Source organism: Amblyomma mixtum, chromosome 3, assembly GCF_055824585.1.
Source record: "Amblyomma mixtum isolate Tamu chromosome 3, ASM5582458v1, whole genome shotgun sequence".
Lineage (NCBI taxonomy): Eukaryota > Metazoa > Arthropoda > Arachnida > Ixodida > Ixodidae > Amblyomma > Amblyomma mixtum.
In genome coordinates, this window is record NC_143014.1 from 225009867 (window position 1) to 225026859 (window position 16993).

At 46.7% G+C, this 16993-nt stretch overlaps 1 protein-coding gene and 1 long non-coding RNA gene across 2 annotated transcripts in view; one reads left to right on the forward strand and one right to left on the reverse strand.

The window, feature by feature from the left end:
- The window catches only part of LOC149353843 (uncharacterized), a 615886-nt gene that overhangs the window by 199834 nt on the left and 399059 nt on the right, over positions 1 to 16993 (reverse strand). The gene's annotated exons all lie outside the window — the stretch shown is intronic.
- Positions 8315 to 15665, forward strand: LOC149353857 (uncharacterized). The gene is made up of 2 exons (XR_016291065.1): positions 8315 to 9174; positions 15591 to 15665. It is a non-coding gene; the product is annotated as an uncharacterized LOC149353857 (long non-coding RNA).

The following is a 16993-nucleotide window of genomic DNA, read 5'->3' on the forward strand; positions in this document are numbered from 1 at the left end:
CGCGAGACCGACGATGCGTTGTACAAGTACTATGGTTGTACCGATTTACTACCAGATCCAATCCGTAAAATTTTTATTCTTTCCACCGTACACTGAACACGCTGTACACTGTACAGCGTCACTGTACAAAACCCCTGAAGTGAAAAAGAAAGGTAAATTAAATGCCGAATATCCAGCGAAAGGCCCAGCTTACCAACTTGAAACAAACACCGAAGGCTGACAGCTGCGGCCACAGTATCCCCGAAAACTCTCCGATCCGGATTCGTTGCTGATACATGGTTGGTTGGTTGGTTTATGGGGTTTAACGTCCCAAAGCGACTAAGGCTATGAGAGACGCCGTAGTGGAGGGCTCCGGAAATTTCGACCACCTGGGGTTCTTTAACGTGCACTGACATCGAACAGTACACGGGCCTCGAATTTCTCCTCCAAAGAAATTCAACCGCCGCGGCCGGGATCGAACCCGCGTCTTTCGGGACAGCAGCCGAGCACCATAGCCACTGAGCCACCGCGGCGGCGCTGATACATGGGAACTTTCGATCACGATTTTACTCGATCCGAATTCAGTCGACTGCGATCCGCGCATCTCAACCGCGACCGTAGGCTGTTGCGCGCACTGTCATGCTGTCATGCTCAACCAGCAGTATCCAGGTGGCTGGACCTCGCAGCGGCGACCATTCTTAAATCGCGATAAAAAATTTTTCACCCCAAACGGATCGATAGCAATCGGAAGCGCCCGTGTGACACTGGTATTAGGAGATATGATCCATAGCTTTTGCAAAGGTTATGACCCAAGGAATTTCAGTTCTACACTCCAATGCTACACTTCTGGACATGTTATGCCGATGTTTTTTGCAGTTCAACCGCGCGTACTGGAATTTTGATATATCAGTCAGACAATATTTAATACCGTCGAGTATATGCAAAAAAAAATCGCAGGGGCTCTTTCCCAACATTGCATCTGTTTGCTATGATCGTATATGTAATGAACACATGCAGCCTGAAGAGGACTCGTTGCATTTCATTTGGAAGTTAGAACTCGCTTTATACAGAAGTAGTTTTTATGCAGGTGTCTGCGAATTTTCGTTCCATCTTTTAAGGAAAGAAAAGGCAAGAACGAAAACAAAAAAGTGCTCCTATCAGTGATTCTCTTCTACAAAGGGCTACAATATACTGCAAACTGTAAAGCTACAGCCATAATAAACAGGTAAATATAACTGGTCGCTGCTAAAAGTTTGTACAAAGTAAGCAAGGCACTGAATTATTAACTGAACAAAATATCTGAAGTTGGTCGCTGGAGAGACCGTTCATCAACAGTTATAAAGAGAAGCGCCTAGAAACAGTACACAGCCATACCATTTAAGCAAGGCACTTTACATATACAGAAAGGAAAACACTATATTGATATTAGCAAACTAGTTGCAGTGTCTGAACTTCAACAATTTTTTTCGTTGCCTTTGTGCCTCTCTGTCTTTGTCTAGCCCTTTAACATAAAACGTAATTCTTAGCAAAACATAAAACAACAATCCACAGCCTGGTTGCTGCCTCGTGTTCGGGGCAACCAAGTTTTGGCAAGGCAACTGAACTGAAGCAACTTAAGCACGATTAGTCGCTGCAGCTTTCAGTTCATTTGCTCAAATCACAGCGCAAACAAAACCAAAGAAACGCGCAGACGCAAGCTAAACACAGTGCACAACACAAGGCTTGGCTGGGCAACTGCAGCAATCGAGCACCTTTACGACAGGAAGCGCCCTCCGGCGGCGAAAATTGGAAGGCAGCGCTGGCGCTGCCACCTCCTCCCATGCGGAGACCCCTTCGCTCGAGACACTAGCCAGTATTCTATAAGACACTATAGGTCTGTTCGATTCAGAACTGGTTCTCTGCACTAATTCTGAAAAAGTTCCGTCGGTGCCGGCGCGGTGCAATTCCAGTTTCTTGGTGCAGGTGCAGCGCGTCAGCAGCGTCACAAATCACTGGTGCGGAGATTTTCAATCGAGCGCGTGCACGCACATGCCTTGTCGTCTGCTATCCGGTTCTCGTCCGTCGTGGTGTGTTTTGTTGCGGTGCGTCGCGTCTGTTTTTCGTGCCTCGTGGAGTCATGGACTACGACATCGCCGAATCCACTTTTATGGAATTTTCTGAGTCGTCAGACAGCGAAGATGAGGAAGCCGACGTGGTGCTTTCTTTTGCAGCAACACACTTCGGACAGACCGCAACAGAATCCCCAACTACTACGAAAGCGTAGTAGCTAGGTATTTCAGCTTCGAATTCAAGAGGCTGTTCAGGCTGTCGCGAGAAACGGGAAAAACTTCCTTTAGTTGGCCATTGACGTTAACAAAAAAAACGTCGGCTGCGCGCGTCGTCTGCTTACGCTGTCAAACACGTGCACCACTATCCTGCACCTCCGTCTCTGAGGGTGCCGCGGTTCTTTGCACCGAAGCGGCACCACGACTGCACCAAAATCAATCGCGGATGGTGGTGCAGGGGGCGCTTTGAATCGAGCGCTTTGGTGCAGCGCACCGTGAACCGGTTCCGGCGGTGCAGAGAACCACGGCTGAATCGAATGCAGCTTATATTGGAAGCAACGTTAAGATACTGAACCAAACTTTTGGAGCTGCTCTTTTGCATGTAAACAAAAGCTTGACTGCTAAAATTGATAAATATGACAAGCATTTTAGCGAAAAAGGCGGATAACATGCTTTTTTTAGCGATTTATTGCCGTATCGTTGCACCTGGTGGCCGCCTGTGGAAGCTGCGACTAGACGTCATAACACCCACGCGCCCACCGTTCCTGCAGAAGCACGATTGCCATCGCTACTCGCGGCTTTTCTATGTCTGTCGTCTGCTCACGGTGTACACAGATATGTCAAAATGTTAATCGATGCTGTCTACATACCATAACATTATGCATGCTTACGTCCGCTAAATGCAGCTACTTTGTTCGGACCTTGTGCCATTTCTAGCATTCTAGCTTTTAAAACAGAAGCCCGACGATGTTCACACTAGTGGCGCCATCTGGTGGTTAGGAGGGGAAGCGTTGTTGTCAACAAACCGACACCCCTCTTAGCCTAAAGGGGGCAGAATCCTCACTCTAAATAAAAAATAAAGCAAATCTATTACGCTTAAGTTTCCTTATGTGCAACAGCAGATGAAGCGAAAGACTGGTGGCCCATTTATGGCCAGTGAACGCGCTGAAGAAGCCAGTAACAACGACGCAACCAGTCCGAAGCGAGGTTTCATGCATCGAAGGGCGCCGCCATATTTGTCGCCGCGGGAGGGTGCCATGACGTCACGCTTTCCACCTCGCGCCGACCGGGAGGGCTTGGCGCGCGCTCATGAAACATCGAAAATAAAACCATCCGCTGAAAAATATGCGCAGTGACGACTAGATTTCGGTGTAATCACATTCCGAGAATCTATATTCAGCCTTTTTGTTCAATTCTCAGATTTTGCTTCAGTATCCCTTTAATGGAACTAAACTAATACCCCTGCCACACGGCAAATTTAATGTCATTCCCATCGAATGACATTCGTTCAAAACGACATTAGTTTGCTGCCACACGAGAAAATCTAATGTCATTCGATGAAAACGACATTAGGTATCGAATGAGTTCCCTGAACACATTCGCCTGCGACGTCCGAGCTAATGTGTTCCCTCGACACCAGAGGCTTGGTGAGAATATACACCGAAAAACACGATTACAAAAACGTCACAAGCACTGTAATATTTCCGCGTCCCTACGATTGTGCTGTCGTTCATTTATGTATATAAAAATGCCAAATAGAATTGGAAAAAAATAAAACTCACTCTCGCTACCAGCCTTGCGTGGTTAACATTCACAACATGGCAACGCCCAGCTCACCCGCTTCGGACCGAATACTGCGTCGCCGCTGCATTTTTCGACGCGATAGCTTGCTCTAAACGGTTGTATTCGCTTTTATTTTGTGCATTCTCATCCCTCCGTAACAATATAGGTTTGAAATATCAGCCGCTTTTGAGATAAATTTCAGAATTTCTTGATGCTAGGCTTAACTATGCACGGCGTACACTGTCGTCATAGCAACGACCCCGAGCGAAGTATTTCTCCAACTTTGCACTAGAATCTACATTTTCATTTCATCCAATTGATTTACATTAAAAAAAACAAAGCCTTCGAATGCATTCATTACTGCCGTTAATAAAAGAGAAAAACGTTTTTTCGGCACTGAGTTCAGGAGGTTTGACTCGCTATCGTCTAGATGGCGCCACAGTATGTTATGCTTCTCGCGCGCTACGCTAGTCACACCCAACCACCGTGCTCCCTACTAAAACTGTTGTGAGGAGGGGCGGCAGTGCGCGCAAGGTGCGCCTGTAGCATGCGCAAAGCTTTTGCGGACGCACAGCTAATACTGTCTAATTTCACCATAGAGAGCATTTCACAATATGACGTCCGCCATTTGCCTGCCGCCGCTGGCTGAGGTTTGGCTTGGCTTGGACTTGTGGTGGATAGCAGTGATCAACACGTTATTGAAATCAACGTTTTTAGATCCCTCGCACAGCGCGCCTATCTAAATACGTTGATTAAAATGAGGATGAAGATTTTAGCATCGGTTTCCATTAGCAAAGCAATACTTTTTGCAACGTATTGAAGCATACATCGAAATTTTTGTATGCTGTACTCACTGTACTCTCTTTCCATCGCAATCGCCATCATTTGCAAATGATATTAGTTTTTGCCGTGTAGCAGCGCGCAGAAAAAATGACATTAAGTCTAACAAATGTCATTCGATGAGAATGACATTAAATTTGCCGTGTGGCAGGGGTATAAGTGCCAAACTCTCCGCCTTCTCCACGCGACTGAAGCGGCCCGCAAATTTTAGCGCGAGGGGGCGCTGCCGTCGAAACAGGCTCCCGCTGGCCGCCGCTAGCAGACGCCGCAGGCCCGGCCGCCCAGCGTTGTAGCGTGCAGCCTTCGGGAATGTTGAGTGACTGGCGTCCCAAATATCGCACTTACCGATGTTTTTCGTAAAGACACCAAACAGTTACGAACCCTGTGCGGCGAGTATGCCACAAATCTTTGCTGCGGCAACTAGAGCTGTGCACGGGCTCGGGCCGGCCCGAAAGCCCGTACCCGGCCCGGCCCGCGGGCCGGGCTCGGGCCACGGTATATTTGTCTCGGACGGGCCGGCCGGGCTTCGCGATCGCGATTGCTCCTGCGTGGCTCCAGCCGCCCTACTGTTGCAAGGTTCGAAACTAACCTGCAGGAGCGCCGCACTTGCCTCAAGCCGTCATCAATGGACGATTTGTTGTTTTTACATAATAACTTGGAGTGATAACTCTCTACATGCGCCGTGTTTGCATATACTCACTAATTTTCATCTAGACCATGAGAGCCGAGCATTTTATAAACATTGAAATAAACTGATTTTCCTTAAATTACCTCTTTCTGTTTCATCGTCACTTCAATTAAAGTTTTGCAAGTCGGGCCGGGCCCGGGCCGGGCCTTAACTCGGGCCGGGCCCGGGCGGGCTTAGGTTTCTTCAGTGTCGGGCCGGGCCGGGCCTCCGTCAGTACTGTGGGGCTCGGGCCGGGCGCGGGCTGAAATTTGCGGCCCGTGCACAGCTCTAGCAGCAACTCGAGTGATAGATCATCGCTGCCTAGCCAATGCCACCGTGGGCCGAAATTGCGGACGGTCATGATTTTTGAAAGGAGCGTGGTTATAAGAGTTTCTTCACCAAAGTAGCATATTAGACATCTACTTTAAAGGTGAAGATCAGATCATCGCAAGGCTCATCGTAAGTTCACTTACCAGCTTATCTAAACGCGAATGTCTGCCTGCTACTGTGCGCGCATGTCTCGCAACGCGATTGCTGCTGTGATCGTTGTCTTTGGGCTACGTGCGCTTGCATGCAGAGTTTCAAGTGCTGTATCTGCCATGCCGACGTGCTGTGTGCCGGGCTGCACGAGCGGTTACAGAAACAATAAGACTGAGAGGCATTTTTTCGCGGCTCCTCGTGACGCGGATCTCCGTGCGGCATGGGATCGAGCCATTCCCCGTGTTGACAGAAAACTCTCCGACAAATCACATGTGTGCGACCTTCATTTTCACGAAGAAGACATGCTAAAGACGTACACCCATGTTATTAATGGGAAAGAAGCAAAAATCGAGAGGAGTAAGTGGAGCCTCGTCGAGGGATGCGTGCGCGAAATGTGTTGAGAATAAAATGTAAAAGTATCTCTGTGTTTGTGTCCAGCTGTAGTGCACTGCGTGAAGGATCGAAAAATATTGTTGGAACGGTTGCGCACGCTGTAGGAACAATACAGGGAGAGCGATAAACTCAAAATACTGAAATTTCTTGTCTGGAGTTGGCGTCAGGCATCCTCGCTGTTGCAGGGAAAGAGAAACTGACGACTCAGGAACCCGAGGAAGTTCACTGCCTTCGCAGCTCGGGTTGTGAGCAGCGGCGGAGTCATTCACGAAGTGAACGCTGTGCGTAAAATCTGCTTATTTCGGAAAACTGCACCACAGAAATGAAATCGTAGGTACTTGTGGTCTGCTTTCGAGTGCCATAAATGCGGGACTTCGCGCTCTGAAGGTATTGCTAATTTATGTTTAAAACACACTGCACCAGTGCCTGCCAGACATTCGCGTTTAGATAAGCTGGTAAGTGAACTTACGATGAGCCTTGCGATGATCTGATCTCCACCTTTAAAGTAGGTGTCTAATATGCTACTTTGGTGAATAAGCTCTTATAACCACGCTCCTTTCAAAACGGAAATGAAGATCACACGCACGTGATTTGTGCGAGAGTATTCTGTCAACACGGGGAATGGCTCGATCCAATGCCGCACGGAGATCCGCGCCACGAGGAGCCGCGAAAAAATGCCTCGCAGTCTTGTTTCTGTAACCGCTCGTGCAGCCCGGCACACAGCACGTCGGCATGGCAGCTACAGCACCTGAAACTCTGCATTCAAGCGCACGTAGCCCAAAGACAACGATCACAGCAGCAATCGCGTCGCGAAAGCACTCTACGACATGCGTGCACAGTACTAGGAGTACAGCAACTGGCCGGACCGGCTGAAGCCTGGTACGACTGCAGCGCCACTCAAAGCAGCCAGTGGTGGCGGCGCCGCGAAACCGCTCTCGGTTTGGCAACTGAGTTTAGTTCCATGAACGTTGGTTGGAAGTGCCTGGGTTGGACGATATTTGTGGAGCTCCACAACTTCCCTATTGACGCCTGAACGTTTCAAGCTATATATAAAAAGTTAATTTATTTATCTCGACTAATTATTCAACTAGGAGGAGTGAAAAAATGGTACTGTAACTTTAGATAAACCTCAACAACATCCACGCGATTTCAGTTCTGAAGAACGCTTAGTTTTTTTATAAATCTTGGTCCAAGTTAGCTGGGACACCCTGTATATATATATATATATATACCGCCTGTTCCGTATTTATCTGTCCGTGTTAGAAAAAATTGCGCTGCACAATCTACTGAACTATATGGGCTCAAAACACCAACTACAAGGTAGCTTATGATAGTCTTCGTCTTTAGATATGTAATTTAACATCTAAACTTGCCTGCATTTTCAGGAATCGGCGAAAAACTGCATTCGGCTCCGGCAGAACTTTTCGTCCAGGCGAGCAAAGAAGCCACTTTGACAGGCTGCGCCATCTGGCGAGCGGTGAGGCAACCGATGTCACGGCTTGGGGCGGGAATGCGCACCTCGCGCTGTTTCTTCGGATGTGCGTGTCGTCTGCTCCTTCAAATTAACGCCGCTCGCCAGATGGCGCAGCCTGTCAAACTGGCTTCTTTGCTCGCCTGGACGAAAAGTTCCGCCGCAGCTGAATGCAGTTTTTCGCCGATTCCTGAAGATGCAGGCAATTTTAGATGTTAAATTACTCATCGAAAGACGAAGGCTATCATAAGGTACCTTGTAGTCGGTTTTGAGCCCATATAGTTCAGTAGATTGCGCAGCGGAATTTTTCGTAACAGGGACAGATAAATACGGAACACGCGGTATATATATATATACACATACATACATACAGGGTGTTATTAGGTTCTATCGAGATAAGCGAGACAGATACGTTCCAAATGGAGTCCACATAACACAAATAGACAACTGATGTTCAACGAGTGACAGACTTCAGGATGCATATTTTTGTCACGAGAAATGGTTAGTGCAAACAGTTACGAAATTGCAGTTGGACTTAAAGCGTAGCGCTAAAAGCCTCGCGCCCGCGCCTCGTGGTACCCCCAGCGGCGTTCAAATACAGCGCGCAGGCTTTCAGGTCACGTGGGGTGGCAAAGCTTCCTTTCCACCCCTCTTCCCCCGCCATTGAATTTTCGCTTGAAATCACGGTGCTTGAAATCAATGCTTGGAACAGCTTGTCTGAATCTAGCAGAAGACGGCGAGCAGTTCAGCCAACACTGACAGGTGTTTTTTTTTATGCCATTACAGCTCGCGACAGCGATTGAGCGTAAGAATTTCCTACAATCTTCACGCGACACTTGCGCATCAGACAACGCGATGAATCGTTACGCTGCATCATCGGCAGATGACTCTACAGAACATTCGAGAGACGGCGTGACAGTACGGGCCTTTGAAAATGGGTTTATGCAGGTGACCTGCCAGATCGGCCGACGGAAGTTTGAGTGCATTCTGGACGATTGGCTCACTGTCCATGTTATAAACCTGCCCGAGACCACGTTTTGGGCTCTCCGCGCAGATCTTGAAAATTCTTCGCTGAGAGCAGGCCTAGAGAAGATGCCGAAACTACTCCAGGCGTACGTAGTGCGCCAGCAGCAGGTCAGGCGTACGGAGCAAAAACACAGGATGCACTTGCGGGGCCGCAAGCTTCAAACATGGGAAGACTTCACCATCATTCAAGCCGACCTGGTGTTTAAACTCGGAGACCACGGTGGCATACTTAGACTCGGAATGTGGTACGAAGACCTTTCGGTGCGCCCCGAGCACGTCGATGTGTGTTGCCAGGGTACGTTGGATTTTGTGTCTCTGGTTGCCTTCAAAGCAAAGGACATAGAAGCGATATTTCAGAGCCTGCCTCTGGATGAGGCATTTGACGTGTTGTGCACGAATGACTGAATGGACCGTTGCGTCGTGATTTACCGGCGTTCTGTTCATCCCATTTTGTGGAGATCGAGCCAAAATCTGACATCCTGTCGTGAATTGTGAGCTTATTTTGTTTGCTAAGCCTGAAATACACTATTTGTAGCACGAAATCATTATTGTACATATTCCGCTGTTTTGGTGCCTTACCCGAGCAAATTGTTGTGTTGCAGTGAAAATTTACTTTGTTAATAACACTATCAGTAGCACTTTCATGTGCGAGTGGTGGATGCATTCATACAGGCATGCATACATTATGCACAGTGCTCTTATAGGTGGCTTGCAGCTGTGTCACAGCGACTACCAAGCTGGAGACCCAGGGCACAACAAAAATTGTTTTCTCCACTCACTTACCACCAACAGCTTTTACTTGCATTGTGGAAGTTCTGCCTGGTTCTCCGTAATGGCAACCTTGACCAGGGGTTTTCCCCAGAAATTGCAATTAGGGGGGTGTTAAGGGAAGAGAAAAAGTGGTAGTTATTATTAATTCTTTATTTTTGATGATGTGTTGCACAGGACGAGCAAAGGTTATGACTCCAACACTCATGACAAAGACTGCAAAAAAATTACTTCACTTTACATAAGGATTAACAGGCAAAACTAAAGCATGAGGGCTACATAAAGTGTGAAGTGGGGAACAAAGAGAAGTGAAGATAGATATGCTGTGAATGTCAAATACTCTTTCAGTCATTGCAAAATGTTCCACTCTTCATATTCGTCCTGTGTTCATCAAACAGCAAGCCGACTGCTGCGGCTTCTTCCGTCCAGTTTACTGTCTCTGGCTTTTTCGAAATGCACACACAGAAAGATGCCAAGTTCTGGTGGGGTAAACAAGTGGCTACCAAAGGTTCTCAAGAATTGGGTCGTGCACTTGCTTACTGGCACGTCAGGTTACTCTTGTGAGCTTATTGTGAATACACCTATGAAAGTACCATTTTCAAGAAGTTTCTCTGCTGACAGTCATGCTTCTTTGAGCACTGCTTCCGCAGAAAGCTACACAATTTTCTTCATGGTTTCCTCGATCAAAGGTCAAAGATCCACTGCTTTCCCTGCAGTTTACCTGGATAGTATTGTTGAGAGATGACAATGGCCTCGGGAAACGATCCATAAGTGTAGTAACAGGAATCGTTTTTCTCAACCTGTCTGTAACCGTAGCCCACCAGCTTCACCGCTCATGTCAGCGCCCTCTTGGTATAGATGCTTTCTGAGGCAAGAACCTCTACTTTCAAGATCACAGCCAATGATCACTCGTGAGAGAGCCACCCAGGTTTGCCTGGAGGGACCTGTTTCAGCTTGAACTCGACAGCATCTTAGATTTTTTCGTGCACACTAAGGTGTACAGGAGTCTTATTGAAGAAAGAATAGAGTGACGAGACTAGATTAATTATTCTTTTGATTTTCTTCAACAACTCCACACAGGCAGGCTGAAATAAGTGACCTTTGCAGTGAGTGTAGCAGAAATTAAGGGTGCATTACTGCTTAAGTAAAGCCTGTTCCCTGTTGTCGTATTCGCCATGCTGTGCAAGTTGTGCTTTCTTCCTCCACAAGCCAGCTATAGATGATGTGTCCCTTCACATACATGCCCTCCTTCCGGCACTATTAAAAACAATGCTCCGTCGTGTGTAAAAAAAACTGTAATGAAATAAGGGGGTGCCTTCAAAAGCAAGGGGTTGTGTATAAGCACTACACAGGCTTGAGCTGACCCAAAAGGCCGGGCTTGGCTCGTGGGTCTGGGTATAGCAATTTTTTGCAGGGCCCGGGCCAGGCTCGGGCCCGTAAACTGACGGTCCTGGGCTGGGCTCGGGCCTGTGTGGTGGACGGGCACTTTCACTGAAGCGCACGCTTTATATTTTTTCATATCGTTAACAAACAGCTGGTCAATTTCCAGAGTGCAACTTGTTAACCTTCTCTAATATGTCATGTGCTACGTTAACCATGCAAAAAAATGAAAACAATGCAGAAAACGAATTCAGACAAAACAGCACGCTTTTAAGCTTATTTACACTCATTGCAAACCTCTCAGTTTCTGAGGCATTGAAAATCTTATCGACATAGAACTTTTGCTTTCCACCATCTTATCTTTGCGAGAAGTGTTGCGCATGATAGTTGAAACATAAGCACAGCATCTCCAAATGAAATGAAGAAACATTTTGTTTTAATCATTCGAATATGCCTGGGACCAACAGGAACTGTGAGGAAGTCTTCGCTGTTTTGGTGCTAAATTTTCACATGTGAATGCATCGCGCTTACCGCCTTTCCAGGGCATGGCTTAGCTCTGTAATGCTCCATACTCGATATTAACAGTCATGTTTCCTGATAATCATATTATCTCCTCTCATGGTGATACTCTCCTACATTTCTCGGAGCATAGAGGAGGCTGTGCATGCGGGCAAATCAGGGCCTTGGAGGGGCATACAGGAAATGCTTAGTTTATAGCACTCATGCAGTGTGCTTTCTCTCCTTTCGTTCTGTGTTTTCATACTAAGCGCTTTTCATAATGCATGGCAGAATATTTATGAGGCCTCTTTCTTCTGTTGGTCAAGTCCTGCCTTTCTTTCAATTCTTTGTGCTCTTTAGTACTACAAAGGATTTCTAAACTAATTGTTCAAGATACGAATTAGCACTTTTCTAGTTTCAGCGAAGGTCTAGATGTTGACATCTCCATGTCGTCATATATCCGAGCCCAATTCATGTTCCTGCATTTTGTTGTTGCTAAAATGTAAGAGAGAAGCAACAGTGGCAGAATGAGGCTTCTGTTATCTGAGCAGACACTAGCGGACACCTCATAGTCTTGTGGTTTTGTTTGAACTCTTGCTTGTCAGTGGTGAACCCATTGCAAATGTACAAGCTGTTAGGCATATGTTTGCGAAAATTAAACCAGAAAGTAAAAGCCAGAAAATAGGCTTCAGAAGATTATTTTCAGTCAACTGGTATTCAAGGCACTGTGCTGTCTTCTTGGCAAAAAAAAAAATGAAAAAGGACCAACTCAACCAGAAGCAGAAACTAGAGAATTTTACACCTTTATTCTGTGCATTTACTAAGTATTTTGTTCTGCGTTGTTTGTTGTGTTATTTGTGTAAGTGTATTTTGTTTCAAATGCCTGTGCCATATTTTATGCTTGTATCGCCCCCCCCCCTATGTAATACCCTCGCACGAGGGCCCTTAGGGTATTGTAAATAAATAAATAAATAAACAATGGCACACTTTTTTTTTACTGAAATTCACAGTAAGAAGAACATTTCCATTTTTGCAGTGCACTTAAAGGGACACTGAGGATAGCACTATTAATATTTTTTTTATAGCAAAATCCGATAGTTCGGCATGTCATGGCTTTGTTGCCACTTGGCCGGCAGCGAAAGATGCATTTATTTCTGAGAAATTTGGATTCGAATTTGAAAAAGCTTTTCCCGCCGCTCTGATTCAAACTTGGGATTCTCCTATGACGACACAGGACTAAGCGACGTGAAACCTCACGTGAACATGACGTGACGCAGACTCCGTGATTTCTGGCGTCCAGCAGTGCGGCCTAGCAGCAGCCGAAAAGAAAGCTACCGCCGGCCGCACGTTGAAGGCATCTATCGGCTATTGCGGCCGTCGCTACAGTCGCTTCGCTTACGTTTGCACTGGCGTTTTGCCAGAATTACGAAGGATCTCGTTCTTGAAGTCGTCAACGAAGTTCTCGCAAATAGACACCTTTAGCATACCGTGTACCTTGTTACCGCTAGCGGAATACCGGGAGCCAGCCTCACGCCCGTGAGCAGGCGCTGATTGATCCCGATGCTTCAGGCGCGCGCGTAGCTGCCGGGCACGTGGCGCCATCTGGCGACGTCAAGGAGATTTGCGCATGCATTAGCTGCACCTCAGTGATTTGTGGCTTCTCGTGTTCTAGTGTTGCTAGAACCATTGGTTCTAGCAACACTGTTTTGTCCTATGACGTCATCACGCTTGTACTTGCGAGTTTGGCCTGTGGCGGCGATACCTGTATTTTGGTTCTTGCTCTTTTCTACGTTACAAGAGCTTTGTTGTCAGTATGAGTGGTATTCTGTCGATACAAGCCAACTTCAATTTCTCCTCAGTGTCCCTTAATGTTGTTTCGGAACTGAGCCGGTCTGTGCTGGGTAGGGCAGAATTTCCTCGGGCCCGGGCATGTTTTGGAGAAACAAAGTCATGTTGTTTCGGAACTGAGCCGGTCTGTGCTGGGTAGGGCAGAATTTCCTCGGGCCCGGGCATGTTTTGGAGAAACAAAGTCATGTTGTTTCGGAACTGAGCCGGTCTGTGCTGGGTAGGGCAGAATTTCCTCGGGCCCGGGCATGTTTTGGAGAAACAAAGTCATGTTGTTTCGGAACTGAGCCGGTCTGTGCTGGGTAGGGCAGAATTTCCTCGGGCCCAGGCACGTTTTGGAGAAACAAAGTCATGTTGTTTCGGAACTGAGCCGGTCTGTGCTGGGTAGGGCAGAATTTCCTCGGGCCCGGGCACGTTTTGGAGAAACCGGGCCGGGCTCAATTGCGGGTAGCAGCAGAGGGCACTGGGCCCGGGTTAGTAATCATGGCCCGTGCAGTGCTCTAGCGCGTACCCCACAAGGGGTTGTGAAGGGAAATTTTTGGTCGGGCCTTCCAGCCACAGGCATAGAATCCTCCATTCTTTCTGCTATACCGGGTGCTTTTTTTAGGAGGTCCAAAATTAAAAAAAAAGGTAAATTTCTTTAGATTTAATTTAGCACTGGGGCTATACTGGAGGCTACGGCGGGCGCCAGGCAAGAGGAAAACTGCTTTAATTAGTTTACTGATTAACTAAATATGTTAATGAACGTTTCTAATTTTCATTTTAGGGGTTATGTTGTATTCGCAGAATTGGAGATCATCCTCCAAACAGTCCAACCGAGAAAAAACAATTTTAATTATACATTTTTCAAGCACGGTACGAGGCGCGAAAATGTCACCCTGGTAGGCATCTTCACACCGTAACTCAGCGGCGGGGAGCGCCTCTGAGGTAGTTCGCTCCGCCCTGCGCTTTGCGTCACACGGGTGATATCACCTTAAGCCCGGACGGGCGGCCTGCGCTACCGCTGCTTGTTTCGATTCGCTCCGCGGCCTCACGGAATGCCGCGTTGGAACAAAATCGCACTGACAAAAAGCGCAGGGCGGGGCGAGCTACGTCACAGACGCTGTGTTACAGTGTGAAGCTGCCTACCAGGGTGACTTTTTCACGCTTGGTAACGCGCGCAAAAATTTTTTCATTAAATTTTTTTTCTCGGCTGGACTGCTTGGAAGACGATCTCCAATTCTGCTAATACAACATATCCCCTAAAATAAAAATTATAAAAGTTAATTAACGTATTCAGTTAATGATCGAACTAATTAAAGTAGTTTGCCTCTTACCTGGCGTCAGCCGTAGCCCTCAGTATAGCCCCAGGGTTAAAATAAACCTAAAGAATTTACCTTGCTTTAAACATTTTGGACCTTGTAAAAAAAACACCCGGTATATACTACATAGAGATATATCACTCACATGAAGGAAGCCATCAGTTACCAAAACAAAGATGCATGGGGGAATTTTTTTTTTCGTTTGTGGTTTGTGGTTTTTCGTTTGTGGTGTGTGTGTGTCTGTCTGTCTGTGTCTGTGTGTCTGTCTGTCTGTGTGTGTCTGTCTGTGTCTCTCTGTCTCTGTCTGTCTGTGTGTCCGTCTGTCTGTGTGTCCGTCTGTCCGTCCGTGCGTGCGTGTGTGTGTGCGTGCGTGTGTGTGTACGCACACATGTTTCACTTTTGTCGCCAATGCTTAATACACATCTCTATTTTTGTCTCCCCAGACCCTTGCTCATCTCTTTTATTTCCTCAGTTTTGGCCGTTAAATCGTATTTCTTATAGTAGGTTACAACTTCAAAAAACAGCACGTGTTTACACTGAGTCACGGCCCGCAGCGTCTTGCATTACTCCGCTAGCCAATCACAACAGTAAACGAAATCAGATTTTTGTTGTTTGACTTTATAATGAGCCATTTATAAAAATTTTAGAGCTTATAATTCTTTTTCCTGTCATTGGCTTCTTGTTTAGGTAAGAAGAAAAGTTTTAACAAGAGACTAATATTTTTTCGTGGAATTTGTGTGGCAGCCCTGAATATGTCATGTTTTATGCTCTATTATAGTTTTGTTTTTGTTTTTAATCATATAATTTTTGCAGGCCGGACACCAGTGCCGGGTCCCAGTCTTTATTATTGGTGCGACTGAGCTTCTGGGCATCAATCACCCTGACTTCCACCACCATTTTTTGCTGAGGGCCTTCTGCCCTCACTAACATCGGGTTATGAAACTGTGTTGCATGCCCCCAGTTTTCTTGTTTTCAATGGCTTTTCCTCTCAATTTCCTGCTTTGGGCGGTTCCAGGCTCTTGTTCTTATATATTTGATCAGCTTAAGTCCGTGATAACTCTGCTAATGGTGGGGTACCTTCACTTTTATTTTTCCCTTTTCTCTTTCTCTCACAGGGCCCCAAACAATGGAAACAAGGAGACAAATTCAGGTATTAGCAGCCTTACAATAAAGTTGAAAGTTGACGCTTGTGCGTGTGTGTGTCCTCTTGTCTGTGTTGATTCGTGCTAGGCCTGAATTCACAAATGATTTTGTTTGCTTTACTGAACTCTGAAATTTTTGTTGTGAAAACAATAATAAAATATGATTTTTTGCATGTGTTGCCAATTTTTGAAAGCAATATTACATTTTGAGTTCAAAGCGTTACCCAGCAAGACTGAGTGGAGGCGAATAGAAGCAAAACACACACACACAGCAGAAAAATTCACAGAGTGATACCAACTTCACCGTACGTCATTACATTCTTGAACCTCGTTATGACGATATCGAAGGGGCCCACCATTCAGTTACAACCATTGCTTCGATTCTTACAGCCATAACTGTTGGCCGCCTCAACCTCTAACGGAGTGCTAGCGGCGGAGGCCTTGCGCAGCTTCTACCGCGTCAACGCGCGGAAGCGGCACCCCTGTCACCACGCGCGGATGCCGATAGCGGCTAACTATAACATCCTGCGTGCGTTTGTCTTCGAAGTGCTTTCGCACGTCCTACGTTAACCCTTTCTCTACCATATTTGTCAACGCATATCGCCCCGCGCTTTCGTTTTCCGCCGCTGTCATAAATCTTGACCTTGTAAAACCAGCAGCGAGTCGATGCCGTCCAGCCGTCCACGACCACGTTGCGAAAACCGAAACTAAACAAGAAGCACAGCGCGTGCGCAGCGGGCCATACGGAGCGAAGATGTTGGATAATGGCAGGACTCCAACGCCGAGGCGCAGTGAGCCGTGCGGGGAAAAGTTTTGCGCACCAGATGAAAATCGTCACTCGGCAGACTCAAGTCAGGGGTACCCAGCTTTAAAAGGGCTCTTCCAGTTTAATTTCGAGCTACAATTATGGCTAATAAAGTCCAGCTGGAGCGAACTGCAAGAGTAAATTTTTCTAGCTGGAAGCAAGAACGCTCCAGCTGGAGAGGATTTCCGGTTCAATAACAGCTGAAAACAGATATTATTCCAGATTGAATGTAAGGTTTCCAGCTAGAAAGGTATGGTTTCCAGCTAAAAAGGTATGGGTACCGGTTCAATAATCCAGCTGGAAATGTGAGCTTTTTTTTCACCTGGGCGTGTTTTGTGAGGTGACTGACACAGCTGTCATAAGCGGTGATTTGAATTTGCCGCATCGAATAGCTATGGAAGTGTTTAACGCACTTAGCAGCCCATACACTTAGCGCGAAATGGCCAATGAAGTTTACGGGTTCGTTACATCCCGTCGTAGGAACATTTTACTTCGCAAAAGCGTGATATGGAATATAATCTTCTATATAGGTGCTTCCAAGAAGAATATCTATTGCTTCGTTACATAGCCA